The sequence below is a fragment of the Tamandua tetradactyla genome, chromosome 3 (genome assembly GCF_023851605.1).
Source record: "Tamandua tetradactyla isolate mTamTet1 chromosome 3, mTamTet1.pri, whole genome shotgun sequence".
NCBI lineage: Eukaryota > Metazoa > Chordata > Mammalia > Pilosa > Myrmecophagidae > Tamandua > Tamandua tetradactyla.
This window is the reverse complement of record NC_135329.1, coordinates 95,023,490-95,040,622: the sequence shown is the minus strand read 5'-3', so window position 1 is coordinate 95,040,622 and position 17,133 is coordinate 95,023,490. Positions and strand designations below refer to the sequence as shown.

The window sequence follows — 17,133 nt, the reverse complement described above, 5'->3', positions numbered from 1 at the left end:
CTAGACCCTCTACCCTTGGTTGTCTCTGGAATCCAGCTGTAATGTCTTTAGCCCCTGAGGCCAATAAAAAGTGCTTCTTAGCTCCTCTTTCCCTCTTCTAGTAGCAACCTCTGCTCCCTGGAGAAAAGCAGTCCCTACCAAACTCACCTCTCAAGATTTCCATTTTCTCCTGGATTTTTTTTTTTTTTTTTGTATTAGGGAAGATACAGGTTTATAGAAAAATCATGGGGAAGTTCTACTTGGTCTGAAACGTCTTCATTATGAGTTGATTAAAAAAATATTTTGTTCAGGCCTCCTACTTATGGAATAGTTTGGCCTCATTACCAACTCTGTGGTTATTGAACACCGTTAAATAAGAAAATAGATTTATTTTATGTGTTCAGCGGTCAGATGATGTTTAATGGATGGGATTTACATAGAAGTCAATTTCCACTGAACCTAAGGAATAACTTCCTAAAAAAAAGAAAAGACAAGACATTGAGAGCTCTCTGCTATGTCTCAGTTAAAAACCAAGTGCTTCTCTAACATTTCCTCTGGAGAAACCCTAGTGGCAGAGGAAACGGAACTTGTATCCCTTGGGAGCACGTGTGACAAGCGTGATATTTCTTTGGGGTCTTCTAAAACTAAGAGATATCTCAACCTAACCTGTCCCAAACTGAGCCCTAGATTTCTTCTCCATCTCCATTATGGCACCACCAACCACCAAATATTCAGGCTCCAAACTCAGAAGCAGCCCTCATTATTTTCTTTCCATCACCCCTTACATGGAATCCTTTAATAAGAGTTCTCAATTCTTCTTCAAAATATATCCTGGATCTGACCATTCTTTCCTATCTTTAGGGCACAACTCCAGCCTAGTCATCATCTTTTCCTACTCAGATCACAGCATCAGCTGCTTTCCTTTTCTTTTTTAGGTACATGATCTCGGAATCGAACCTGGGTCTCCTAGCATGGAAGGCAAGCATTCTACCACTGAACCACCCACGCACCTTACCTTCCTTTCTTATTAGATCTATTCCAGGCGGGCCACGGTACCTCAGCAGGCAGGATTCTTGCCTGCCATGCTGGAGACCCAGGTTCACTTCCTGGTGCCTGCCCATGAAGAAAAAAGAAGTACCTAGATCTATTCCCCCAGAGTCCCAGGGTCTATTTTCCACACAGTAGTGAAATCCAAATTATATCACATTATCCCTTGCTGAAAACAATACAAGAGCTACCAGAATAAAATTCATATGAGTTTCACAGACCCTACCTACCAGATGGATCTGACCCTAATCCATCTCTCTGACCTCACCTCCATCTGTTCAACCTAATATTCACTCTAATTCAGCTACCTGACCCTCTGTTGTCCCTTCAAACATTCCAAGTTTGTTCTCAGAAATTTTGGCTGTGCTTCCCTTTCTGCTTGGAAGATTCCTTACAGTCTAGCATGAATGCCTTTTTTTTTTTTTAACCAATCAGGTAACCATTTGTCATCTCGTCAGTGGAACCTTTCTTCATGCTTGTGGTACAGTGACTCAGGTACCCCCTCAAAAGACATGTTCTTAATCTTAATCTGCATTTCTTTCGGTGTGAACTAATTTGTAAATAAGACCTTTTGAGGATGTCATTATTAGTTAAGGTGTGACCAATTAGTTAAGGGGTGAGGGGAGAGGAGATGTAAGTTCACATTACTGAAGGCCCTGTAAAGCAAGAAACAGGAAGCCAAAAGCTAGAGAAGTCTGCACTGTCAGAAGCAGGAAGGCAGCAGAAATCAGAAGAACAGACACAAGGAGAGAGAGTTTGCTAGCACCAGAATGCTACAGATTGTTTGGAGAAAACATTGCCTTGCCAACACCTTGATTTTGGAATTCTAGCCTCTGAAACCATGAGCCAATACATTTTGGTTGGCTAAGCTAACCATCCTGTGATATATGTCATAGCAGCTTGGCAAACTAAGATGACCCCCTAACTAAACCAACAATCTGCCCTGCTGATCCCCCCCATTTCGTATCACATACCCCTACTTTATTTTTGTTCTGGTTTGAAGCTGTATATACTCAGAAAAACATTTTCCTAAATTTAATCCATCCTTGTGGGTGTGGTCCCATTGTAAGTAGGAACTTTTTTTTTTTGTATACTGTATGGCGAGGGTCACAGTTCATTCTTGTTTCATGTGAGTATTTATTGCAGCACCATTTGTTGAATTTTGGTTTGTTTGTTTGCTTGTTTGTTTGTTTTTGGGAAGTGCATGGTCTGGGAACCAAACCCAGGTCTTCTGCATGGCAGGCAAGATATTCTACCACTGAACTACCTTTGCACACCCCTGTAAGTAGGAACTTTTGATAAGACTATTTCAATTAAGGTCTGTCCTACCTCATTCAGGATGGGTCCTAGTTCTATTGCTGAATTCCTTTATAAGAGAATGAAATTCATACAAAGACAGAAAAAACCACAGAAGCGAGAAGCTGAACGCAATGAAACCCAGAATAGATGGGAGAGACCAGCACAGGCTGCCATGTGCCTTGTCATAGGGCAGAGGATCCAAGGACCACCAACTGGTCTCCAGGAAGAAACCATTGCCTTGATGATGCCTAGAATTGGACATTTTCCCAGCTCAAAACCATAAGTCAATAAAGGTTTAACCTGACCCCATTTCATGGTATTTGCTTGTAAATGTCAAGGAAATTTCAGCCAAGGAAACTAAACCAGTTTTAGTCATATTACTTCTAAGGGTGTGAAATTATGATATATGCTCATTGGTTTACATGCTTACTATGTGCCTCACACTGTAGGATGGACGCTCCTTGAGGGCAGAGACCTTGTCTGTCTTGGACATTGCTGACCTCGCTGTTGATGACAGCGCCTGACCTAGTAGACACCTAAGAAATATTTGTTCACAGGCTGACTTCAAGTGTTTAGGCTTCTTCTTGTGTAACAACTGATTATTTAGAAGGGGTTTCTTGGGCTGCTGGTTGAGAAGGGCTTTGAGGCTGCACCTGAACTTTTAGTGTAGCTCATGATTGAATAGTCATATTTGCCAGTGGTGCTGCCTGGGTGCAGATGCTGAAGGCCTGCTGCCTCTGCTCAACAGTGTCCAAAGCACCCACTAACATATGAAGAGCTTGTCCTATATTCAATTTTCAACAGTGCTTCAGGCAGAATAAAGACTAAAAAAAATCTACAAGTAGAGATTCTTATAATCACGGGGTACTAATTGGAGGCTAACGCTTTGAGAGATCTTGACATTTACAGGCCCCTATAAATAAAGTTTAGCATCTAGCATTAATGTTTAGGAATTCTAAAATAATAATAATAAATATTTTCAAGAATAGAGTTTCTTCACTTTTTCAGGAATCCCATTTACATTTTCCATCTTTATTAGGCATCACTTGACTGGTCAAAGAGTTCTTTCTTATATACACCAGAAATCACTCTTAAGCATGAAACACACCCTTTTGTTTCACTGTCAATGAATAAAAAGAATACTTTCTCCTCTTCATTCATGAATTCAGAAGCTGGCACATACCGTTTGAACATCCACTCTGTGCAGGCACGTTTAGGGTGCGGAGGTGAAAGAAACATTCCAGTGCTCTCTAGAAGCTTCCAGTCCAACGATGGGGACACAATTACAGGGTCCTGTGGGAAATGTTGTGCTGGGCTAGAGGTGAGCAGACAGAGCCATGTGCACTGCAGAACTTGGAGACAAAGATCTAGATGCTTCTCAGTCTTCTGTTCTTCAGGCTTAAAAGCACCATTTCCTATAAACTTCCTTCAAAATTTCATCAGCATAATTACCTAACACAGGCTCCATGACTGACTCCCACGCTGATAGTATTTAACCACACCACTGGGCCTACCCACCCTCAGAGAAATGGATCTAACTGCAGCCCAGTGATTTCTGAACAAACCTAAACACTTTTGATAAAAGAAAAAATTCCTAGGGCTGATTGAATGCTCGAATCTCAAAGCAGCCTCTCAAGATTTTTGAAACTGATGATTATGTTTGTAGGCCAATCAGCAAAATGCAGAATGAGATTATTCCATTGGCGGTTTGGAAAAGGAAAGGCACATTCTTCATTATGTACACGAATGTTGGGAAAACAGTCAGGCAGGCTGTTTCTCATCTGGAATTCTCCAGATACCTGGAAGTTTGGGAATGCTAGACACTAGTTAACAGTTGCAAACCCTTTATGCAGAAGTGGGGAGACCATCCTGTACTTTTCCACTTATCTAGCAAAACATGGCTCCTGGCCTTTATTTGCGAGCAAAAATAATCAAGGCAGTCACTCTAAGCCCTTATATATCCTTCAAGCAGTCACTGACTACTGGCTTTTAGTTCTTAAGGATCAAGGCTTAGGTAACAGAATCTGGGCTTCCTGATCAAAATAACCAGGATGCTTATTTTCAGAAACCAGGGACCTTTCCAAAGGAAAAGCCTATTGGAACTCAGTGTATGCATTTGCCTTAAAGAAGGCTGCAGAACAAAAATTTTCACCTCTATTGAGGTCATTATTGAATGGGTCTCTAAAAATAATAATAATAGTATAAAACTAATGCTTAAAATCATTTACTTGAATCTGCAGGCATATGTATATTTATATATTCATTTGATCCCTAATACCTCATTTTCCTTATGTATCCATGTGTGAATTGTGTGCATGGAAGTGTTTGCTTTGGTATGTGCATGTCTGAATATATTCTGAATGTATTTATCAGATACAAAGTACATTTGTCTATTTGGCCCATTTGCCTACCTGTTGTGTGTGCGCATCTCTCTCCCATGAGAAATAAGTTCTGAGATGCATGGGTCATGTCTCTCACTCTCTGTTATAGCCTCAGCACCCAACACAGAGCGTTTAATGCCCTAGTGCATGCCCTGGCTGCCCAGGAAACCCAAATTCACTGCCCCACCTAGACCTGGTACTCCGCAGTTGCTGCCCTGATTCCCTGCCCTTGGCAATGCAGCACTGCCACCTGTTCTATTTATGAATTGCTATTCCATAATAGAAGCTTTGATGGAAAAATATTAGCTAAAGAATTACTGGGGAGTGGTAGTTTCATTCGCTTAGTCGTTGATCACTCACTTACCCAAAAACACTGCCTGCGTTTTCTAAGCCTGGTGGAAGACATTGAGATGTAATGAGAACAGTTAAGGTCCTGCCCTCGACGGTTAGTGGGGCAGTGTGGGAGAGGGACAATGATAGAGGAAAACATGGGGTGCTGTGTGGGCTTGGAGGATGACCCCCGCTGCAGTCTGGAGGAGAATCTTTAAGGGGAAATAGCAGCTGGTCAGGCAAAGTGGGGCTGGCATTAAGTGGAAGGGAGCAGGTTAGACAGATCTTAGGGAAGCAGAATTGAGAGGACAGGAAGATATTTGGAATGGGGGAGTGGAGGGGGATGGAAACAAGCCAGAAATGGTCCAGGTGCCCAGCTGGGGCATTCTGTGAGGGTGATGGCATTGCTGGCACCAGAACACAGAAGTTAGGCAATGGCTGAGCTTGACATATCTTCCAAGCACTTTTCTTACACACTTCATCTCATTAAATTCCACAACTGCTTTATTTGGTATTCTTATCTATTGAGTGCCTATTATATGTCAGGTAATAAACTAAGTGCTTTGCATGTATTAATCATTAACAACCATATGAGGCAAGGGATCTTATTATATCCATTTTACAGAAAAGGATATTGAGGCTCAAAGAGGCTGAATGACTTGATCAAGGCCATACAGCTTATATGTTACAGAACCTGGATTTGAACCCTTATCTGCCAGCCTCCAGAGTGAGTAGCTGTAACCACTTGGCTCCAGTGAGTATGGGATATTCCATAAGACACGTGCTGCCCACTCTTATTTGCATTTCATGAAAACTCTCAGTACCTTAATTCAAAGGGCATCATCCAGCATTGACACTTAATGACAGCTGAGCACTGGTGTACTTTACTTGAACCCTTTTAGGGGTATCATTTGATTAAAAACCCAAGTCCTACCTGAGCTAATTTAAGGACCTTTTGACAGTGCAATGCAACTAAGGAAGAAGATTCATAGCACAATTGTCTTACAAATCCCCAGGCCATAAGGGGAAGGACAGGCTTCTTCAGGAGGACATTGGCCAACCAGAAGTCACCCAAGGTGAAAGCAGAACAGGGATATGGTTGGCAGCTCACAGGTGTTAAAAGCCTACCCAGGCTCTCTGCTGGGTGCTCTCATCTGCCCATCTCCACTTGTCTCCCAGGCATCTGTCTGGGGTACTCCCATCATTTCACTGACCTTTTCAAAGCTACATGACTGATAAGTCACTAGGAAGTCAAAATCAGATTTCCCTGTCCTACTGGAAATGACGTATCAGGAGTGACAGAAGGAAGCTGGACAGATTAGCTGGGAAAGGAGCAGCTTCCAGGTGAAAAAGAAAATAGCTACCTCCTCCACAAGGCTCTAAAGGCATAATTAGGACCTGGGAGTTGAATTTAGCTTCGGTCAGCAAATGCTCATCAACCCTGCTGCATGCCCTGGGCTGGGTGTTGGGGACACCAGCACTAAAAATGCGGTCCTTGGCTTCCTGCAGCTCCTAGTCTAAGGGGACAGACTGACACATGGCCAGATGCTTCTCATACAAAGCCCACGTGATTTGTGCAGTGACACAGGGAAGAGAAAGAAGAGAGCTTGCTTACTTGTGACTAAGGTTGCCAAGGAAGACTTGCACTAGATGATCCCTTGTAAACCTGGCTTCAGTGAATGAGTGAGGCCTTAGCAAATAGAGATGGGCAAGAAGGGCATTCTAGAGGGCAGAGACAGCAAGAGCAAGCTCAGCAAGGCGTAAGCTTAAAACGGGTGTCTGGGAACAGTGCACAGGTGCGCGTGATTGGAGGGTGGGTTCTACTGGAGAAATGTCAGCTATAAGCCTGAAATTCTAGCTTTGGAGTTGGACTATGGGAAGCCTTGCACATAAGCTAGGAAGCAAGCTTATTTACTTCCTGAAGTCAGAAGTATCTTGCTTTAGGCAAACCTGAAAGAGATACATACAGGTTTACAAAGAGATAGTCATGTTGACTGCAATTCTTTAAGATATTTTTGATAAGGAGATGGTGATCGTTGCTTGGGATTGGTTACTAGGACAAAGTAACCTTTCCCACCTCCATGCTCTCTGGATGTTGACCCCCAGTTATTGTGCTTTTAAATGCAAGCCTGAGAAGAGAACTGTACCAAAGGGATCTGAAAGTAGCTAAGACCTTGGGGAAGGTCAGTGGAGTGAGGTGACATCTGGGTCATGGTGGGAAGGAGGCCTTGGGACATCAGATGCCACAGGACAGTCTTGGAAATCCCAGCCCACTTGGCACTAGCTGGAAGAGCAAGGAGTCAAGCGAATGATACCCTCACGTTTCCTTCCTGATGACTATCTGGCCCTGTGTATTTATGGAGAAACAAGCGCTAACACGTTTTGGCATTTTTTCAAATATTTGACTCTAGATTGCAAAAAAAAAAAAGAAAAAATTTCTAACAAGCCTCTTAACTGCTTAGTCAGTTAACTTCCTCAGTCAGGAAGAATGGAAGATTTCAGAATTATTATTAATTTTTTATCGTACCCCTCCAACCCAAGTGGGTAGTGTTTTTCAAATGGTTGAAGAAAGACAATTGCTAGTCTTTAAATTGAAGAGCCTGGAAGAATGTCTTGGGAGAAATAACATTTAAGAGGGGAACGATTACCGTATGTTTAAGTGTTTGAGCCCATCCATCTTTTAGGGCAGAAGTCTTTAATCAGAACCAATGATTACAGGGATAATGTCAAGATAAAAATCGTATGCATTCTAACATTTAAAAAAAATTATCTGTCCAAGTCACTAATGGTACCTTAGATTTTTAGCACAGAGATAATCCTCAGTGTTTATGGACTCCTCCTGGTTCCTCTCTTGGGCAGGACTTGGGCACTAGGCTCACCTTTGTAATTTCACCTTTGGCTCTGTCTGTGTCTACACATGCACACTGATTTGGAAACAATCAGCTGATTCATCCTTAGAAGTGACTGCTACCGAGAGTTTACTTGCTGGTTGTTTTCAAAATAACTGGTTGATTGACTTAAATCAGAAGTTTCAGCAAAGTGGGTTGAGTGTGTAGCTACTAAATCAGTGTCCCTTTTGGGACAGTTAGTTATATACTAACTGTATATAATACATCTGGTGGTGATGAGAGCTACAAAGAAAACTAAAACTGGAAATACTGATTTCCTTTTAGGCTTCTTTATTTTTCTCTCTACTGAAGTAAAATTTGCATACCTTAAAATGAACCATTTTAAAGTAGACATTTCACTGCCATTTAGTAAATTCACAACATGTGCAACTATCACCTTTATCTAATCCCAAAACACTTTCATTACCTAACAGGAAAATTTTTAAGCATTCACTTTGTTTTCCCCTTCCTCCTAACCAAAGTCAAGCACCCGTCAGCTTTCTATCTCTACAGATTTTCCTAGTCTGGACTTTTTTTCTAAATGCAATTTTATTGAGGTGTATTTACACACCATACAAACTATCTGAAGTAAACTATCTGAAATATACAATCAATGGCTCACAGTATTATCACATATTTGTGTTCAGCACCGTGCTCAATTTCAAAACATTTTCATTACTCCAAAAAAAGGTGTACAAAAGAAAACCCAAAACATCCCAGACCCCATATCCCCCCTATTCCTGACCTATAACATTTGGGTCAATAATTGTTCTAGTTCATGAAATAACTTTTTAATATTTGCATAGTTAATTACAGTCATCATCCAACCCCAAGATTCACAGTGTTATACATTCCCAAGTTTTAACCTCCAGCTTTCCTTCTGGTGACACACATAATTCATGATTCTAAATTTTCCCTTTGCACCATATTCACCCACAGTTCAGCACTGTTAATTATTCTCACAATAGTGTGCTACTGTCACCTCTATCCATTTCCAAATCTTTAAGTTCGATCTAGTTAAAAATTCTGCACTTATTAGCAACACTCTCCATTCTCCAGCTTCATTCATTTTTTTTTTTTTTTGTATATTATATGGCGAGGTCACATTTCTTTATTTTTCCATGTGAGTATCCCATTATTGTAACACCATTTGCTGAATTTATGCTTCTTTGTTTGTTTCAGGGAAAGTGCCTGGACCGGGAATCGAACCCAGGTCTCCCGCATGGCAGGCGAGAATTCTACCACTGAACTCCAGCCTCATTCTATATTCTGGTGAGGACTTTTCATATAAATGGAATCACACACTATGTGAACTTCTGTTCTGTGGCTTTTCTTCTCTTATGTTTTCCAGGTTCATCCATTTAGAGAATCTATTGTACTTCATTCTTGTTTATGGCTGAATAATTGCCATCAATTAATGGATATTTGGGTGTTTCTACCTTTTGCCAATTGTGAATAGTGCTGCCATGAACACTTTCTTTCCTTTTTGCTTTCCATTCTTTTGGGTATATACCTAGGAATGTAATTGCTGTGTCATGTGGTTATTCTCTGTTTAACTTCTGGAGGAACTCCCTAGCTGTTTTCTGCAGTGAGCACATCATTTTACATACACTCCCACCAGAAACATATGGGGGTCCCAATTTCTCAATATCCTGGCTTGCACTAGTTATTGTCCATCTTTTTGATTCTAGCAGTGCAAAGTGGTCGCTCGTTGTGATTTTGATTTGTATTTCCCAAGGACTGATGATGCTGAGCATCTTTTCATGTGTTTTTTGGGACATTTCTTCTTTGGAGAAATGTCTTTTTAAGTCCTTTGCCAGGATACAAATATTTTTAATCGAATGATCCCATTTTAAAAAAAATCTCCTTTTGGTGAGATTAGTAAATCCATTATAAGACTATGAGTAATAAGGTTGGGATGCACATAATTTGCCCAATCCTCCAGTCTTCTGTCTTCAACTCTTTCCACTGGCACATTACTTTTCACAACCACCCCTCACCCCATTACTTGGGACTCTACCAAAATAGAGAAGAGTTTCCTTTAATCTATTTCCAGTTTAAAAATGATTTCCCACTGTCAGCAATTTCCCCAGATCCTGACTTTATTTCAAAGCGTTTTGCTTGTCTTTTTTTTCCTCTCCCAGAAATGACTACTTAAAAGTGTCACTTCTGCTCTTAATTACCTCCCCTCTCCCCCAGGGGGATCCAGCAAAATGAATAAAGCTCCAAAAAATATTTATTAATTTGGTCTGACCTGCAGTCATCCAATCTACGTCGGAGCTCTAGGTTTGCCCCATATGAACTTGTGTGAAGCCATGTACATTTTTGGGGCCTCTGCTACTTTGACTCAAGAAGGGGATATAATCTTAACTTCACATGTTGATTGGATTAAATGCACAGAAAACTTTGAATAAATGTTTGCTTCCCTGTCTTCTCTTGTTTCCTTCCTCTCTTTCAGGGGAAAGAGAGGAACTCTTCAATCCTTTTCCAGAATCTCTGTAAAGATAGAATATCTGTACCCCTGTCCCTCTCCCAGCGTTGGGGTGAAGATCATATAACACCCACCAAAGTCCTTTAGGAAAAAAAAGTACTGCACCTGTTGCCACATCCCTTGGGTAAATGCCCACGAAAGAGAAAATGGTCGTTAAGCGTGGTGGAAAGAGCGCACACTCTCCATTTAGGTTAACCTGGGTGGGTCGGAATCCCACCAAACTGGTAAACTCAGGTAGACTACCTACTTCTCCAAGACTGTTGACTGAAGTCATTGAGGAGCGGGAATTGATGGACACTGGGCTAGTTCCAGGACTTGCCACCTGTGTGGTCTTAGAAATGCATCTTTAGAGTCTCAGTTTCCTCATCTGAGAAATGGGAACAATGAAACTTACATCAAAAGATTGAGAAGACTGAATGAAATAGTTGTTGCCAAAGGTCTAGCTCCAGCCTGGCCATGTTTCTTAACCTTCGGGCATCCTTGAGCCACCGACATAGTGTTTGCGATGTCAGTGTACCACCTCCACTTAAAGTGTTTTCATGAACTTTAGACCCTATAAATGATCAGGACCACAGAATCAGATCTTTTATGTTATGTAAATATTACTATACATGAGAGTAAATACGTAATCATTGAAAAATGTGCCTTAATTTCCTAGGGCTGTCATAACAAAGTCCACAAACTAGGTGACTTGAGACAGCAAACTAGGTGATTTAAGACAACAAAATGTATTCTCTCTCACAGTTCTGGAGGTTGAAACTTTGAAATCAAGGTGTTGGCAGGGCTGCACCCTTTCCAAAGGCTCTAGGGCAGGATCTTTCCTGCCTCTTCTGAGCTTCTGGTGGCTGCTGCCCATCCTTGGCATTCCTTAGTTGGCACATGCACCACTCCAGTTTCTGCTTCATCACAGGCCTGTCTTCCCTCTGTGTCTGTCTGTGTCTTCTTCCTTTCTAATTAGACCACATCTTAACTCAATTACACGTGTAAAGACTTATTTTCAAATAAAGTCACATTCACACATAACAGGGGTTAGGACCTGGATATATCTTTTAAGGGAACACACTTCAACCCACAACAACAGGTAAGACCTGAAATCCTCATGAGCATCCAAGGTGCCATTTTGGATATTGTCATCTGAGTGCATCGTACCCTAACTTCCTTCAATGGGGCTTTACTCTACAGGACATTTTCATCGAGCTTTACAGTCTGACATATTTCTTTCACAAATGCCAGCTCATTTGAGCCTTCTGCTAGCCAAAGCTGAGAGTGAAGGTAAAATGACTTTATCTACTTTAGAGCATAAGATGTGCAGAGAGGGGAAATCAAATATTTTCTGCATGTCATGCACCTAATTAGGGTACAGCCAGGAGAAGAACCCAGAGCTCTGGGATCCCAGATTGAAAGTACTTTCCTCCCTTTGGCTGGATGTCCTCACTTATCTGAGACTCTGGACCACCCACCCACTGCAGGCTCCACCCCCTCCAGACCTGGCTTCTGGGCTCTGAGAGTTCAGCTGTAAATATTGCAGAGAGGGTTCTCTTATCTTAGAGTCACTTCTCACTTACCTGGCTGCCAGCAGCCTAAGCACTTATCAACTTGCAGATTGCAAATCAGTGCCAAACTTGACAGCAAATCCAGGAGCTGGAGCTGGAGCCCAAACAGGCATCCACCTCTTGCCTGGAGAATTGCAAGAGAATTTGGGGGCCAAGCCTGACCAACAGCCACCTTGGTAAAGGGATCTCTGGGCCCAGGCACACTGTCCTGTCTCCTCCAAAGAAAGACCACCGGGACCTGCCAACCCAGGCCACCGAGCCCAAGTTTAGAAAGTCACACTGGTGAATGTTTAGTGGAAAATGGGGAGCCCAGTTCCATGTCTGGCTGTTTGCCCTTCTGAGATCATCAGCTTTGTATCTGGAGAATCATGCAGATGGACGCAGACACCATTGCTAACCCTTCCAGAAACTTGGGTGCTTCTTGGCACCTAAGAAGAAGGGATTCTTGCCTGGTCCCTGCTCCCCCACACCACTCTCAAGTGCCAAATGCAATTTGGAAATCCCACCTCCGTGCTAAATCCCACCTACGTGCTGAGGTCAGGAAAGGCAGACCATAAACTAAAGAAAAAAATGAGTGTCTTTCTATTTCCAGGAATTGGGCAAAATGTATTCCAAAGCCTATAAGGGCCTCCTCAATGGGGCTCTGGCCCAGCCACCCAGCTCTGATCCTCCTGGTTCCCTCCCTCCTGCCACACCAAACAATACCTCTGCCTCTGGGCCTTTGCACGGAGCACCCCTTTCTAAGGGACATCTTTTCTCCCATTGCTACCTAATTCCTACCCCTCCTTCAAGATTCTGCTTATTTATTTATTCACTGATTAGTTCAAGCAACCCATAGAAACAAATAAATGAAGGAAAGTTCAAGGGTAAACCCAGCAAGAGGAAAATAGCGGCCGTGACAAACACCTGAGCAAACCCCAGAATAACTGAGTCTGAAAACATAATACGTGCCCTCTCGCCTACTCTGGCAATCTCCACCCCAGCCCGTTGGCTTGATTCCACAGCTCATGCCGGGGCCCTCCCTATCCTTTCCGCCCAGCCAGATGCTGCTGAGGCTTCTGTGTTTGCTCCTTCTAGAGCCTCCCTCATTTCCAGGCGAAACGGAGGAGCTGACAGTGAACTTCTAAAAGACCTGCTTACACTTTGCAACTGGGAAGTCTTTCATACATTCCTGCTTGTCTCCCCATATCGGCTTTCAAATGGGCCTTCATTTTCCCCCTCTTTTTTCTACCTCCCTCCATCCCAGCCCTACATCCTGGCACCCAGTACAGTGGTCCACAGCACAGGGTCCACAGTGTTTCCTGGGTGGCTCGTTTATTCACCAGGAGCGGTTCACTGGTTTTACTATGCATGCCCTCTGTTTTCATACTTTGATAAAGGATAAGGTACCTTTCAACGACGGTCTTTCATGCCATTTAAAATGACTCAAGTCAATCCTATAGCATATGGGAATATTTTTCCTAGGAGGTCAGAAGCCATACAATGGCAAATACAAAGAGCTCTTCTTTTCCTTTTCCTTCCTCTTGTGCCCTCCTGGCTACCTCATATCTCTATCATGCAGGTTGGGCAAGGACATGAAGGGGTCAATTTTAATCAGGCTGAGAAAGGAGCAGCCAAGGCACCTGAATCCTAGAACTAAGGTGGTGTTTGTGGGTGGGGAGCAGGTGAATATTCGAAAGGCAGCTCTCATTTCCAACCTTGAAATTCTGACATCCGTATCATGGCCAGTGACAACGTTTGGATAGCTGGACAATTTAAAATATTTTTTATCCTGCACGGTCCTTCTCTCCATTCTTGTCAGCAATTATTGCGGATGGCAGGCCATGCTGGTGTCTTGGCAGAATAGAGCCTTCCCGCTGGGGAGAGGGGTTTTGAGTTTTATGTCCCAAAATGACTTTGATGGATTCAGACAAATTTCTCTGGCTTGGTGGACCTTTGCCCAGGCTGAAAATCGTCCCTGGGAGATTTCAGGAAACATCTGAAACACCCAGGCTCTAAACAGGGTGTTTTGCTTTGATAATCTCCGGATCCTACAAATCAAGTCAGAGTTTGGGGAAGGCAGAGCTGTCGGTCAGTCCCCAAGGTCCAGGTATCCCTTAATTTAGAAGGTTGGGTCAGGATTTCCAAGCCTTTGCTAGGTTAGACCATGTCCAGGAGGTGCTCCCTTGGGCTAAGGCGATACAGAGGGTGGGCTAGCCTGTGGGGCACTGCTGAGCAAGGTCAATCCTGAGGGTGTGCTCTAAAGAAGGTCATAAATGGTCTGCTACGAAGTGGCCTGGGAGAGACAGATTTGGAAGAAAAACCAGAATGGAAATTGAAGGTAGAAGCAGGTGTCAATGAGTGGGACGAGAAGTCAGGAGGCAGAGCTGAAGGAATCTAGTAAAAGGAGAGCGATTCCAGAGGCAGAAAGAAGCAGGGAAGTTGGGAAGTTAATGCTGCAAAGGACGATCATCCACCACAGCTGCCACATTTCTATGTGTGACTGGAGCAGCATATAGTGTCGAACGTGGGCTTGGACAAACCCAGCTGGGGATGGGCTCTGGTAGCCTACTCTGCATCCAGGAGCCAGCTTGCACCTTCCCTACATGGTCACAGGGGAAGGCATTTGTCAAGTCAGAGCTCATTCAAGGTTACCAGAAGCCAAGCTTTGCCAAGACCATCTTGCCCTAAGCTAGGATGCCTTCTTGGGCACTAAGTGGAGTTGTGTGATGGAGTCCTGCCCTTCCCCAGTCCTTGGGTTTAAATTCCTCAGAAGACACATGCCAGTGGAATCGTCTCTGCAGGCTGAGGATGTGTCATGTTTTGTGCTCCAAATATTGTAATAAGAATGGTCATACTGAGTGGGAACAAGACCTCCATGTATGTAGAGTTTGTACTCACAGACACACAAAGTTCTGAAGTGATCCAGAGGGAGCACAACTAATCTAGGGTGTGCATGGCTCACAGGAGTTTCTAGAGAGGAGCTAATGCCTGTTTAGGGCTTTGAAAGATAAATAAGAGTTTTCTAGGTAGATAGGGGTAGGGAGCATATGACAAAAAGAGGGAACAGCATATGCAAAGGTACAGAGGCATGAAGCTTGCTGGTTTGTTCAGGTAAACACAAGGCTCAGAGCAGATATAGAAGGGGGTCAGGTCCTGTAGGTGATAGGGAGCCACTGAAGAGTTTTAACCAGTTTGTTGACATGGTCAGATGAAAGAGAAGTCTTCCCTGGGAGGCATGCTGCTAGAGTAGGAAGAGGTGGCTCAGCAATCGGGAAAGGCAGGTAGATCATGAGTGGCGTGACCTGCACACTGTCCTTTCTCCTCTGGGTCTCTCCAGCCGTGACAACCAAATCCCTTCTCAAATATACAGGCAGCACTTTTGTAAGCAGAGCCTCAGATGAAGAGAATGGATGTGAAAACGCTCGGGGAGAAAAAACGCGATATGTACACAGGATGCAGTCATCCTGATACTATTTTCTTCCTGAGTACTTAAAAAGGGTAGCGAATCTCTCAGCTCCTAGTGCCTACCCTGCCACCCAGCAAGGCGGAGGGAGGCCTGGAGCTTCTGAAGGCACCGTGGAAAACGGGGAGCACCGTCAGCTGCTGGCGGGTGTGCCGAATCGGCTCAGCGAGGGTGTCGGCCTGTCTGGTGCCCTCCCAGCTGGGAGAGGGATTTGTTGGAGCTTTGAGGCCTAGGGGATAGCCTCCCCCCTTCCCAGAGCCCACCCCACAGCACGCCCGAGGAGCCACCGCAGACCCCGGCTTGGAAACCAGCTCCACCTGTCCCGGGCTGGCTAATCTCCGCGAGGCTCGGGGGACGCTAACTCATCACTGACTGACAGGTCCGCAGCCCAGCTTGGAACGCCTGCTTGGGGCGACTTGGCAGCGCTTTCCCGCTTTCCGGAGTTCATGGGAACGGGTTGTTCTGGTACAAACAGCCTGGCATGCGTGCAGGCTGCGGGGGGTGGGGTGGGAGGCAGGGGCGCAGGGGGGCTCATAACCCAGGGCAGACCCGTGGTGCGCCTAGGAGAACAGGAGCTGCTCTCGGTGGCATTTTGCAGCCTCTGGAGACTGCTCCAGTGTCAGTTGCTACCAAGTGGCGGGCTTTGGACTGAGCTTGGAGGCTCGGTTCTGTTCATCAGCCAGCCGTGTGGCCACGGGGGGCTCCCTTTCCCCTTCAGGGTCTTGGTCGCATGTATAACACAAGATTAGGTGACTCCTGAGGTTTCTGGCACTGACAATGTGGTGAAAAGGAAGTCACCTGGGCTTCGGAGCCTGTGGATGGGGACTGAGAACCAAATCTGTGGCTGGCTCGCTGTGTGGTCTCTGGAACTTGGTTCCCCAAGTTGAACATCCACTACCCTCGCCCTTGCACAGTGCCTGGCTTCCTGCAGGTCCTCCATGAAAATGATCAATATTACTATCTTTCACTTAACCTTACCTGGGTTTCTGTACATCTGTGACATTACTCAACACTCACACATCTTCGGACAATTTCAGGGCTGTATGTTGCAAGCAACAAAAGTCTTTGCATCCTGATTCTGGCAGACAGCTGTGGCTCGCTGCTCAGTGTTGCCCTCAGAAAAGACCAGCCCAGGGTCTGCCCCCCTAACACGCCACTCAGACCTGCTGGAGTCTCCTCTAGCAATCACTTTCCTAAGGTGCTTCCTGGGGACCCTGACGCATGGGGGAGGGAGGGACCCGCTTACCTGCTCAGAGTCTGCTTTGAGAGAGGGCTGAGCTGGACTTGGAAGGTATCATGGCTGAAAGAATCAGATTGTCCCTGCTGGCTCCCCACGGGGCCGGTTCAGAGGAAGCCCTCACTCCCCTCGCTGTAGAGAAGACCCTCTGACCCAGCAGTGGAGGTGCCAGGCAGATCCTTCCAGAACAGGAGCTCAAGGATCCTGGAGGAACAGCTGACATGACAGGATCAGTGCAGGAGCTCAGACCTCTGCTTTACTGAGAGGGGATAAGGGGGGATGTGCCGCCTGCTTGGTTGGAGGCACCAAGCATTCCCTCCTGTATTCTCTGCGCTGCTCCAGTACAGGGAGTGGTAATGAAGGAATCCTGAAAAATCAGAACACACCTAATGGGCAGCAATAAGGCAATGCAGGTGCACATGGGCTTAATGGGACATGGTGCAGCTATTAAAAATGATGTGTGGGGAGAGTTCTGGCAGATAT

At 44.5% G+C, this 17,133-nt stretch overlaps 1 pseudogene; it reads right to left on the bottom strand.

Annotated features, from left to right (window-relative positions):
- LOC143675718 (ubiquitin-conjugating enzyme E2 B pseudogene) overlaps nucleotides 1–15,861 on the bottom strand; it is a 162,840-nt pseudogene extending 146,979 nt beyond the window's left edge.
- Between the last annotated feature and the right edge of the window lie 1,272 nt (nucleotides 15,862–17,133).